Here is an 11,689-nt window from a genome sequence, read left to right on the forward strand (position 1 = left end):
TTTTAAAAAGAGAGGATTTTTTTTCGCCAAAAATAACATAATTTTTCCTAAATAGGATATTTTTGACACACATTCACACAAATGAATTGCACACACTGGGAGCCAGGGTGTGCCGATATCACAGTAGCAGCGACAGTCGCAGGATCCTTCAGCTGAGTTCTGAATTGATCCACCACTGTGGCACAAGTGCTCTGGCGACAATAGCATGACACAGAGACAGGGACATAAGGAGGTCCCTTGATGAATAAGACAAAGGACATTTTATGCAAGTTTCATTGATTCATAGATTTGTAAAGCCCAGAGGGAACATTATACCATCCAGTCTGACTTCCTGTATATCACAGGCCATAAAATTTCACCCAGATATCTCTGTATTGAGCCCAATAACTTGCGATTGGCAAAAACATCTCTGTCAGAAAGGCTCTGGTCTGGATTTGAAGACCTCCAGAGGTGGAGAACCCATCACTTTCCTTGGTAGTTTGTTCCAATGGTTAATCACCCTCCTTGTTAAAAATGTGTGCCTTATTTCTCATTTGAATTTCTCAGGCTTTAACTACCAGCCACGGCCACGGGCTTTTGTTCTGCCTGTCTCCACTACATTAAAAAGCCCTTTAGTATCCAGTATTTTTTTCCCCGTGAAGGTACTTATACACTGCACTGCTCAATCTTTCTGATAAACTAAACAGACTGAGCTCTTTAAATCCCTCACTAAAGCACTTTCTCCAGCCTTTGAGTAATTTTTGTGGTTCTTTTCGGCACCCTCTTTTCCATCTGCGGTTTCTATGAACTTTTGACAGTGAAACACACCAGGGGATGAAAACTTTGCCGACTGTTTCACAATCTATTTCATTTTCTGCTCCAAAGGCCTTCTTCCCTCCATCCCCCTACTCATCCCAGTTTGTTTCAAATGTCCCTTTAAGGCAAATAGGACCTCAGAGCAGGAGTGCTGTCTGGCTTTGTGACTAGCTCAGAGGAATTTTTACTTTCAAGCCCCCAACTGTTCTAATGCTTCAGACACTGCAGCTCATTAAGAAAAAGAAACCCTCTACATATACTGCCTCTATATATTTATAACCCCCTCGGCTTTCTGAAAGCCTCTGTCCAACTGGCATTATAACATCATAGACCCTTTATTTTTTTAAAGTGAGAGATAATAATTAAAGATTGGATTATGAGCTACCCAAGCACCACACAAAAAAAAAGCCACAATATTATTTTATATTATTTTATTACACATCACAGAAATTAATTAGAAACAAGTTACAATATTGTAGGGTCCCTGGCCTTAATATAATATTCCCACGCACTGACTGACAGTTTGCTTCTTTGAGAGACTCTCTGCAGCATTCCCGCAAAGAGGCCTTCACCGAACTGTATGTAATCAACACTGCTTCAATTGGCAAGAATTGTCAGTCATTCAGGCAGACAGCTCACAATTCACCTACCACGTATCCCTTTTAGCCGTGCAATTAAGTATTTTTAAAGAGTTCTAAAATGGCACAAGTAGTACTTAATTTGTATTGAAAGAGGTGTCGGGCATCAAGCAATTCAGTGCCAGGACTCCAGTAAGTTTTTTACTTTCATAACTCATGCAGCAAGCCCCGAGGTGCCAGGCCTATGAACTGTCAAGCCTAGAGGTGCCGCGACTCAATCCCAGCAAGCCCTGGTACAAATTAAGCACTAGGCACAAGTGATTTTAAACCCAACATTTGTCCTATCAGCAAATTATCTAAAGCACTTTGATAGGATGGGGATGAACAGGGTATAAATCCTGGCATGGGAATCATAGGTCCCCAGATAGCTAAAGCCCAGTTTCGGTTGCATAGTTTGACCAACCCTCTACTTTGTCAAAACGTAATTAACATGGATTAGACTATGTTCAAGTATGATGACTGAGATCCATGTAATAAAGGTAATAATAATAATAAATTTTTATCCATGTAGATGGGGCCTCATTGCACTGTTGCTAACTCTCAGATTTTACCATGAGTGCCCCACTTGCCCTCCCCCTCTGAGCGGCCCTGTTCTTTTATTGCTCCCAGTAAAGGTTTGCTTTGTGAATGTTTCAGCCTAAGTGAAGGTTACAACTTCTACTCTCTTGGAACTGGCTTATCCACCTAGGATGACTAGGAACATATCCGTATATTTACAATAACCTGGAGGAGGAAATGAGTAGATACCAGAGTGCCTTGACCTCAAAGTTAGTGATGTCGTAGACATATCTAGCTTGTGCAGATGCCATGGTACAAGAAAGAAAGAAAGAACTGAAGCAGTACATTTTTTGGATGAGGCAAAGTATTTAGGTTAGTCAAGTCAGAGGAGGCTTGAGAGAAATCCAGGAGGATCTAACAAAGTTAGATGCAACAATTGGGCAATGAGATGGAAGATGTTTTTCAGCATAGACAAGTGCAAGGTAACGCGCATTGGGAGGAACGATTAAACGACTCACGCACCCTGATGGTTTTTGAATTAACATCCAGGCATCAATCTGGACAACTTGATGGACAAATTGCTGCCATGAGTAGCAGCAATTAAGAAGAAGAACAAAGTGATATGGAAGCATTAAAATGTGGACAGAGGACCTAATGGAAAATACATAGTTCAGTTGTAGGGATCAATGGGGTGGGCTCATTTTGAATACTGCTATGTTCACCTGTGGAACACACCACCACATGATGTAATTGAGGCCAAGAACCTGGTTCTTCAGCTCACTCAGTACAGCACCCAAGAGGTAGGTCACATGCCCCTGTATGTTCTCCTGGTAAACAAGGCTGCTGGGGGTGGGGGTGGGGGTAGATTCAGCTCATAGCATTGGTTAGGACAGAAACAGAAAAGCACAGAACCTTCCGAGCCAGCTCCTCAGACCAGCCCACTGCAGCTCTGCTGCGTCAATGGAGAAATGTCACTCACACATTCTTTTCGAGGGCCTACATTTGTGCTGGCGGTTTGGCACTATGTATATAAATCGGTATTTAGAATCTGAAGGACACCTTCAGCCCAGCTGATCAGTTTAAGGACGCCTACATCACTGTGGTGGGGTGTGCTCCCCACACTGGCCCTGCAAGAGCTGACGTAGGCCAGGTGGGCCCACTCCGCCAATTAGGCTGCAGAAGGGGGAGGTGTAGGAAGCTGATTAGAAGGAAACTAACCTATGAGGGGACAGGTGGGGCTTCTATAGGAAAGAGTCCAGGGGTGAGCACCGTGAGGTTAGCTGTTATCACCCCTAGACTCCTTCCTACTGTTCTCCTTCTCCCTCACCTCAGGGATTGGGACTGCGGGCTTCCTCCCTACACTGTTTCCAGCCTCCTAGCTTTTTAGATTCCCCACCTGTTCCTTCACAAGGGAGCTTCCTTCTAATTCGCTTCACCTCCTCCTTTTGCAACCTAGTTGGCGGATTGGGCCCACGTGACCTAATTCAGCTCCGGCAGGGCCAATGTAGGGAGCACACCCCATCCCAATCACACTTTGGGTGTCAACTATGGTCACTTGGCCTTCACAAAAGAATAAACAGTGGCCATGTTTCTGCTTCGTTGTGCATGCAGTGAGGTTCGCGTTCCCAGCGTGTTTGGTAGCTGAGAGCCACTCGTTTCACCAGTAGGTTCTGTTCTGTTTTGCACCAACGAGGGGCTGAACAAACTAACTACACTTTGTGTCTAGACAAGGCCAGGGCTGAGGGGCAAGGCTGAGAAGAACCATCATCCTGTCAAGTTTCACAAGGATGCAGTCAATGGGACAGAGGAGAAAGGATGTGGTGTTGTGGTCAAGGCACAGGAATGGGAGTGGAGAGATCTGGATTCTATGCCTGGCTCACTGGGTGCCCACGGGAAAGTCACTTTAACTTCTGTTTGCCTCAGTTTCCCCATCTGTCAGATGGGGATCGTAATACAGTCCTCACAGGGGAGCAATGAGGCTAAATCCTTTAGTGTCTGTATAGCATACTGAAATCTGTAAATGGAAGGAGCTATCAACTTGCAGAAAATTAAGCTGTTTCAGTCCATGATTCCTCAGTACTCCTGGTGCCTCTTCTTCTGACTTCAGTAACTCCTCTTTGCAGAGAGGGAGCAGGTATCCAGAGCCTTGTCGGTCAGTTTCCCCATGGAGGAGAAATCAGTGATGTGGAGTCTGCATATATGTAAGTGTAATTTGCTTTATTTACACGCCAACAAGAGTCCTGGAATGAGGTGGTCAAACAGCATGCAGGTGCAATTCCATCTGGTGCCCAACACCAATGGCCAGTTCCCAGGGAGCCGCTCTGTCTGCAGGATTAACTCTAATCGCAGCCCCAGGCAGAGAGCAAGGCCTTCCGCTGCTCACACAGCTCTCTCTCTCCTCCCCCCAAGCTGCCTTTACATCACAGCCTTGCATCACCCCAAATGAACAGTAATGTAGCATGTCTTCCCAAGGATCAAAACTCACTCGCACACCAAGAAAAAGGACTTGGAAAACCACATGTAACAATGACACCTGGTGACACCTGCCATAAAAATCCACAAAAATAATTGGGTGCTTTACCTCCAAATGGAGGAATCCCAAGATAGAGTGGGTATTTCTTTTGTCCAAAGGCACGTCACTTCCTCCTTGATCTCAAAGTATATAAGTACCACCTGTGGTATTAGGGGCGATGTCTTTAAGGGCTGAACTTTCCAGGCACCAAGTCTGGGTGGGACACTGCGGCCCAGCCAGCTGGAACTAAATACAATAAAGCAGAGCTCCTGTGAGCAACTTCAAGCACTGTGTGAGCACGGTATACTGCTGACATTGACATTGGGCTGATTCTCCTCCACGCCATGTAACTGCATTGGGTTCATTCAGGCGTGCCCTGATTTACACATGAGTTTGAATGAGAGCGGACTCAAGCCCTTTAACTCTGGAAATGTTGAGCAGCTAGGGAGGGAATCTTTGATTTTCGAAGTGAAGCGTCTCCCAGCAAACTGGGTATAACAGATGGCCCCCTCTACAGCAACTATTCCATCACTCAAGTACATGTCTATTTCCATTCAATTAAACCAGGCAGGAGTGGAAAATAGAAGTACTGTAGAATCCAATAAACAACACAAGTTGTTTACAGCTTAGGAAGCCATTCTGTGTCCACGGGGCCTAGCGGCTACAATGTGGAGCTAGAGGCCAGAGCCTTAGCTGGTGTAAATCAGGGTATCCCACTGAAGCCAAGGGAGGCATGTGAATTTACACCGGCTGGGGATCTCAGAGCTGTCTCTGCAAAGTGATCAATAGCACAAGTCAAATTTACCAATATAGTCTAGATGCTGAAGCCCTAAGGCTACCAAAATATTGACCAGGTAGCAAAACATCAGGGAGCTACAGCTTTATAACGACAGCCTGCTCCTAAGTTGTAGCCCTCCCTGGTGGAAGAATGCAATGATCAGTGCACTCTAATTCTGAATTTTACACTGCCTAATGAATGTGTGTGAGTTTATAATTGCCACTAAACCCCAGGTGGAGGCAGCATTGACTTAGCCTTAGACAAATACTATGGGCTTGATCCTCTTCTCAGTTATACTGGAGTGAAACCTGAGTGACTCCACTGACTTCACTGGAGTTACACTGGATTAATGCCAGTCTAACTGAGGGCAAAATGTTTGTGTCTACATCTCGCCCGGCATTTCTGGGCCTGATTCTCTTCTCATTGGCCCATGTCGCTGCAGCTCTGCACTTTATGTCATTGTCTGCAGCAGAACAAAATGACTGTAAAATGCTATCGGATCCCAGTGGTAACTTTTTGCACCCAGTTGGCAGTCACTTTGTTCTGGTGCACATGGCTGCATAAAGTGCAGGACAATTGTTGATTTGGCCCACTTGTGCCAGTAAGTCTTTTGATTTTGATTATTCCTGATCTACATTAGTGAGAGAAGAGACTCAAGCCCCTTATCTTCATGTCTGCCTCTTCTGTCTTTCTGCTTGACTTTATTTGCTTTGAGATCTACTGATGAACAAAGAGCTATATAAGAGTTCGGTATTATTAATTACACCTCTACCCCAATATAACGCGACCCAATATAACACAAATTTATAACGTGGTAAAGCAGTGCTCATAGGGGCAAGGCTGCGCACTCCGGCGGATCAAAGCAAGTTTGATATAACGCGGTTTCACTTATAACGCGGTAAGATTTTTTGGCTCCCGAGGACAGCGTTATATCGGGGTAGAGGTGTATTAGTATTGTTATTATTCCTGGCATCACATGTGCTTAGAAAGATGTCAGGCCAGATCCGCAGCTAGTGTAAATCAGTTTAGCTCCACTGTGAAGCTCCCAATTTATACCTGCTCCGGACCTGGCCAAAATTGTATTGGAGAATCTTCAACCACAGAAGTTTACAATAATTATTATAAGAAAAAAACATCTAGCTATGAGTTATAAAACTGAGTTGAATGTTACTGATTTAATTTCTTACTGGTTTTGGATGGTAGTTACAGATTGTTTTAGATCCATTCTTTAAGAGAAAATAAAATGTAGATAAAACCCAGATGAGGGGAGGTAAATGTTAAAACAAACATCACCACCACCACAAATTATTTGCCAAAGCTGAATGTTTGAAAACTGAGCTAAAGTCCACAAACCATCTTTAAGGAGTTTTGTCCGACAAGTGGCTAGCTGGCTGGTCTCTCCCTAGCCTTTTTACTTTTCTTGCTATGAGCAGTAAGGGATCTCAAATGAACTCTGAAAACAAAGGGTCATACCCTCCCTGGGTAAATCAACACAGTTCCTTTGGAGTCAATGGGACCCTGAAGTCAATGGAGCGATGCCAATTTACATCACCTCAGCAGCTAGCCCCCGTGCTGCTTCTGCTATTGCATGGGTTGTAGGCTTGTCACTGCTTTGCACCTTGTGTTGTCATTTACATCGCAGCAAAATGGGTGTAAAACACTGCCACTAGAGTAAGCAACTGAAGGATTCTGCTTTGCCCAGCTGCAAGGGAGGACACGCCCATTCTCCAACCAGGCCCCGCCCCTTTTCATCCCCTTGATCATCAGGCAGCAAGTATGCCGGAGATTTACCACCACTTAGTGTAGACATCTAGAACTTACTGGCCTTTGCAGGCAGCCTCCAGACAAGCTGGAGCAGGACAGTTTTACACGTGGGGGCTCACTGGTCGGAAGTTTCACTTTACTGGGTGATGCCGTCTCCTGGAGATGAAAGCATCTTTCTCGAATCACTCGCAGATGCAGGAGACGGCTGCTTTTAATTAGAGGCAGAGGCAGCCGTTGGGAAGATTTGTATATATGCTAGATGGCATTGTGTGTGCGTGTGTGTGTGTTACATATTTAATTAAAGAGGATCTAATGAATACTTCAAAGAGCCCCAGAGTCAGAAAAAACCACTGCAGAGACTCATGCAAACGAGACTGGGCTTATTGCTTTCCTAGGGTGCCCTGGCTGAGCCCTGCAGAGAAGCAGCCGTGAGAGACCATCGTCAGTCCAACTTCACAGATTCAGAGCTCGACGGGGGCCTTTGAACAAAGAGCTTTCCCACCCCGCATGGTAAGAGGCATCGCCAGCTATGTTGCTGTAGCAGATCCAGGTAGATTGGTTCCTTGGCTGGCACATTTGAAATGGGTGTACAAAACCTCCTCCCTCCCTCCCATCTCTAAGCCAGGGTTAAAACAGCCACATCTTCCCTGAGTATCTGGTCTGAGTATTCTAGCCCCACTTAGGATCAGGCAAGGAGGAAGGATGATCCAGTGGTTACGCAGGTCTCAGTAGATCTGCCTTCACTGCCCTCTTCCTCCCAGTGAGAGTTCAGCCCCTAATATCTTTTTGGATCTGGCCTTCATCTCACCATCTGTAAAATGGGTCTGGCAGCACCTCTCTGTGCGGCATGGGTGTTATGAGGATAAATGCATTACAGATTGTGAGACACTCCCTTACTGTCTAAAATACATAGACGCAGGACAGCTATGCTATCTGGAGGGTAGATTGGTCACTTGGGTTTTTAAAATGTTTAAAACTCTTGTTAGCCACATTTAATGCTTTTGAAGATTTATTACCATTTCATATTGATATTGCTGCAGCACCCAGAGACTACAAAGAGGATGGGGCCCCAGACTTCTAGGAACTCTACTGACAAACACAGATCCCATCCTTGCCCCGCAGATCATGCAGTTAAAGTGTGTGAGATCAACAGACACGCAGGCTGGAGTTTTTCCTTTATCCACAGCACATGGTCAGCTTGACTTTGGGATGAGGGAGTGTCCCACCATTGTCCCTGCTTTTCCAGCCTCCAGTGCTGGCTGGATTCAGGACACCTGGGTTCTCTTCCTGACTTCCCTTCTGCTTCTTCTGGGCACTGCTGAAGCCAGACCCTCCCCCCCCCCCCCCCGTGCCCACAAAGACCAGTAAGTGCTAAATGTCTACACTAAGTGGTGGTAAATCTCCGGCATACTTTCTGCCTGACGCTCAAGAGGATGAAAAGGGGTGGGGCCTGTGTGGAGAATGGACATGTCCTCCCTTGCAGCTGTGCAAAGCTGGACAAACCGGAGCAAGGAGGGATGACGTTTCAATGGAATTTCCGTGCCTGGGGCATATTGATACCCCAGCGAGTTTACCCACAGAACAAAATCACAGCTGGCAGTAACAGAAACTGCTCTCATGCTGCCCAGGCAACCTGCTGCAGCACTGACCTGAGAGATCAAAGTCTTCGTTCTGTCATTAGCCTCTGCCGTGGCTGTCCTTGAAACAGCCAAACGTGCTGGCGGCTGAAGTGAGGCAGATGCTTGTCCATGAGGAAGACGATCAAGGCCCAGTAATTCATTTCAGACCCACCCCGAGAAGCCATTTGACAGGAACAAACTTCAGTTACTACCCAGTCTGCATCCTGGTTCAGATCATGGGTGAAAGGCTCCATGTCTAGGGTTCTGGGGTATCCTGGACAGGCACAATGGGGTTTGGTAAAGATTAATGCTGACTTTGGCCGAGCAAAATGCTTTGGCCCAGCCTTGTCAGTTATACTGCAGCATGTGGACTGATTTCCCATTAGCCAGAAAAGGGAGATTTCACCACTTTGATGATGTCGAAATATTATAATATACAGTCCAAACCCAAACTAATTGGGGATTGAGGCATTCCTACAATTGAACATCTCAAAATGACGGTAAGCCTGGCGCATACATTGCAGTATGGTGCACTGCGTCACTTTGTTCTCCTTCACACCATGCTAAAGCGATTTCTACTGCACTGAGGCATCAGAATGTCGAGGGATGTCAGCATGATCCCCATCAACATCACTGTCCTTATGGGAATTTTTTTTTCCCCGCCTGTAAAAATGGTTTGTATAACTTGTTATTCATAAGACTAGTGTTTGTAAAACCAAGGTTCTGATTATTATATTACAATTAATAATTAATACACAATTTGAAATTAAATGAAAGAAAATTCCATTATCAAATGAGAAAAGTCGAAACAATTCATTTTCCTGTTGAAAATGTCATCAAAATTGACACGTTCCTGCAAAGCTTTTCAATTTTGACCCACCTACATTTTCCACCTAGCCCTCGTTGGCTGCACATTTCAGGTCTGTCTACACTGCAAAGAGAATTGAGTCCAAGACCCTGTTACACAACAACGTTCCAATCTGCGATGTAGACAGGACCTTAGTCATGCTGTCCAAGGTTTTCACCTCGTCCCAGGATACCAGAAAGTTCTTGTCAACACTGTACATTGAAACTGTCTTGTCACTGGCAGAGGCTGCTTAAAACTGTTTGCCACCCTTGGCAGGATGTCCGTGTGCTGCCTGTCCTAATCCATGGGGTAAGCCCTGCCCACATTAACAGTTCCTTAAGATAGGGGCCAGGTTTGTACAAGGGGCCCCAGGATCAGGGGGTGGAGCCCCCAGTGGGGACGTAAGGGGCAGAGCCTTCTTTACTTGGGGGCCAGGGAAGGTGACTCCCCCAGGTAGGAGGCAAAATTGAAACTAAGGGCACAAGGGAAAGTCTGGTCTATGCAGACTGGATCGAACTGACTCCAGCCCTGGAATGGGTGGGTGGGTGGGTAAGCGACCCCTCTGCTGCCCAGGATCTGGTGTAAAGGCGTATGGTGTAAAACAGCACCCCCATTTCCCACCCATAGCAGTGTGCTCTTCCATAAACAGTGTGCTCTTCCCTGGGAGGATGCCCTGGGGCGCCCCATCCTGAGGAGCAAGCAGCCCTGCCTAGCCCTGCATTGGGATTCTCTCCCCAAGAGCACCGTGGGCTGGGATTCGTGGAATGTGGTTCCATATGCCTCCACCCCCAATCTGGGCTCTGGCCACCCATCCCAAGGAAACCCCTCTGGGTGTCAATCTGAAGGGCACCCTAGGGTGCAGGCATGGGGGGGGCTCCTGATATGAGGCTGGGGGAAAGGAGATGCAATGCAATACATGGGTGGAACAAATGGGAGGATAAGACAGGGAAACTGGAGTCTGGACATGGGGTAAGGATGGGTTCCAGGACCTGAGGGGAGAGCAGGGGATAGATGGGGGGGGGTTCAGACTAGAGTGGGGGACAAATGTGGTGGGAAGGACAAGGACATGGAGGGCAGATGGGGAGCTAGGGATAGGGAGCAGATCATAGGGGAGCATGACCTGGGGCAGATGGGGGGTGACAAGACACAATGGGGCAGGACCTTGGGAGGTAGGAAGTCTAGGGAAGGGGGCAAACCCTGGGAGTAGATGGAGTGAAGAAGAGAGCAGACCGTGGGGGTCAGAGGAGGTGGGAGATAGATGTGGGCGGCAGGAACCCGGGTGGCAAGTGGGAGGAGATATAGGAAGGGCCTTTTCCTGTGTGGTGCAACTGACATGGGATTCTCAGAAGGCAAAGGTGTGTCTATGCATGGAAAGGACTAGACTGAGGGAATCCCTAGAGGGGAACGGCCGGGTCTGACAAAATGCTGATCGAAGCTCTAAAAGGAAATAAACAAAGATCAGAATACTAAAGAAACCACCTCGCTACAAGTCCCTAGCCAGAGCCTTGCCGCTCGCTCACAGACTCTCTCCGCAGCAAGATATGGAAAGCAGAGTCGAGCTGTACAATACAGAGCATCAGTGATCACAATCTGGAAAAAGAAAATGGGAGACATAGAACCCAGTGGAAACACAGAGATGAATGAATGATTGTTCAGCTAAGGTGGCAAAGGAAAGAGAGAGAGAGGAAAAAAAAAACTAGAGACAAGTTTCTGCTCCCCTGTTGAAAGCAGCGGGGATGGTGGGATTGATTTCCTCACGCCGTCTGTCACTCAGATTTTCCATGCAAATGGGAGCAAGTAAAATGCAGCCTATAACTCAGGGAGAAAGAAAAGAGACAGCAAGGGGAACATCTCATTTCTGCACTGTGGTGTGATCCTGCCAGCACAAAGCCCAGCACTGTGAGGTCAGCACAGTACCTGGGTCTGGCCGGCCTTTCCAGAGCCGAATCAGCAATTCAGCACCTTGGGGGCATAGTGGCTGGGTGCCAAGCCCCTTGGCCAAAGAGGCACCCAGGGCAAAGCAGGGAGAGGGAGAGAAAAAGGACATGAAACACTATAAAGAAGAGATTTAACAGGGAACATAGGAGGAAAAGAAGAGGAACCCAGAGAAGTCCATGGGACCAGATCTGCAAGGTCCATGAATCCTGAGATTTTTCCAGGGCTGGAATTGTCTTTGAATTTCAGCTGGAGGCCAGATAAACAATAAAGGAAATAGATAAGTGTTGTGTCTGCTCTGGT

This window comes from Mauremys reevesii, linkage group 12 (assembly GCF_016161935.1).
Source record: "Mauremys reevesii isolate NIE-2019 linkage group 12, ASM1616193v1, whole genome shotgun sequence".
Lineage (NCBI taxonomy): Eukaryota > Metazoa > Chordata > Testudines > Geoemydidae > Mauremys > Mauremys reevesii.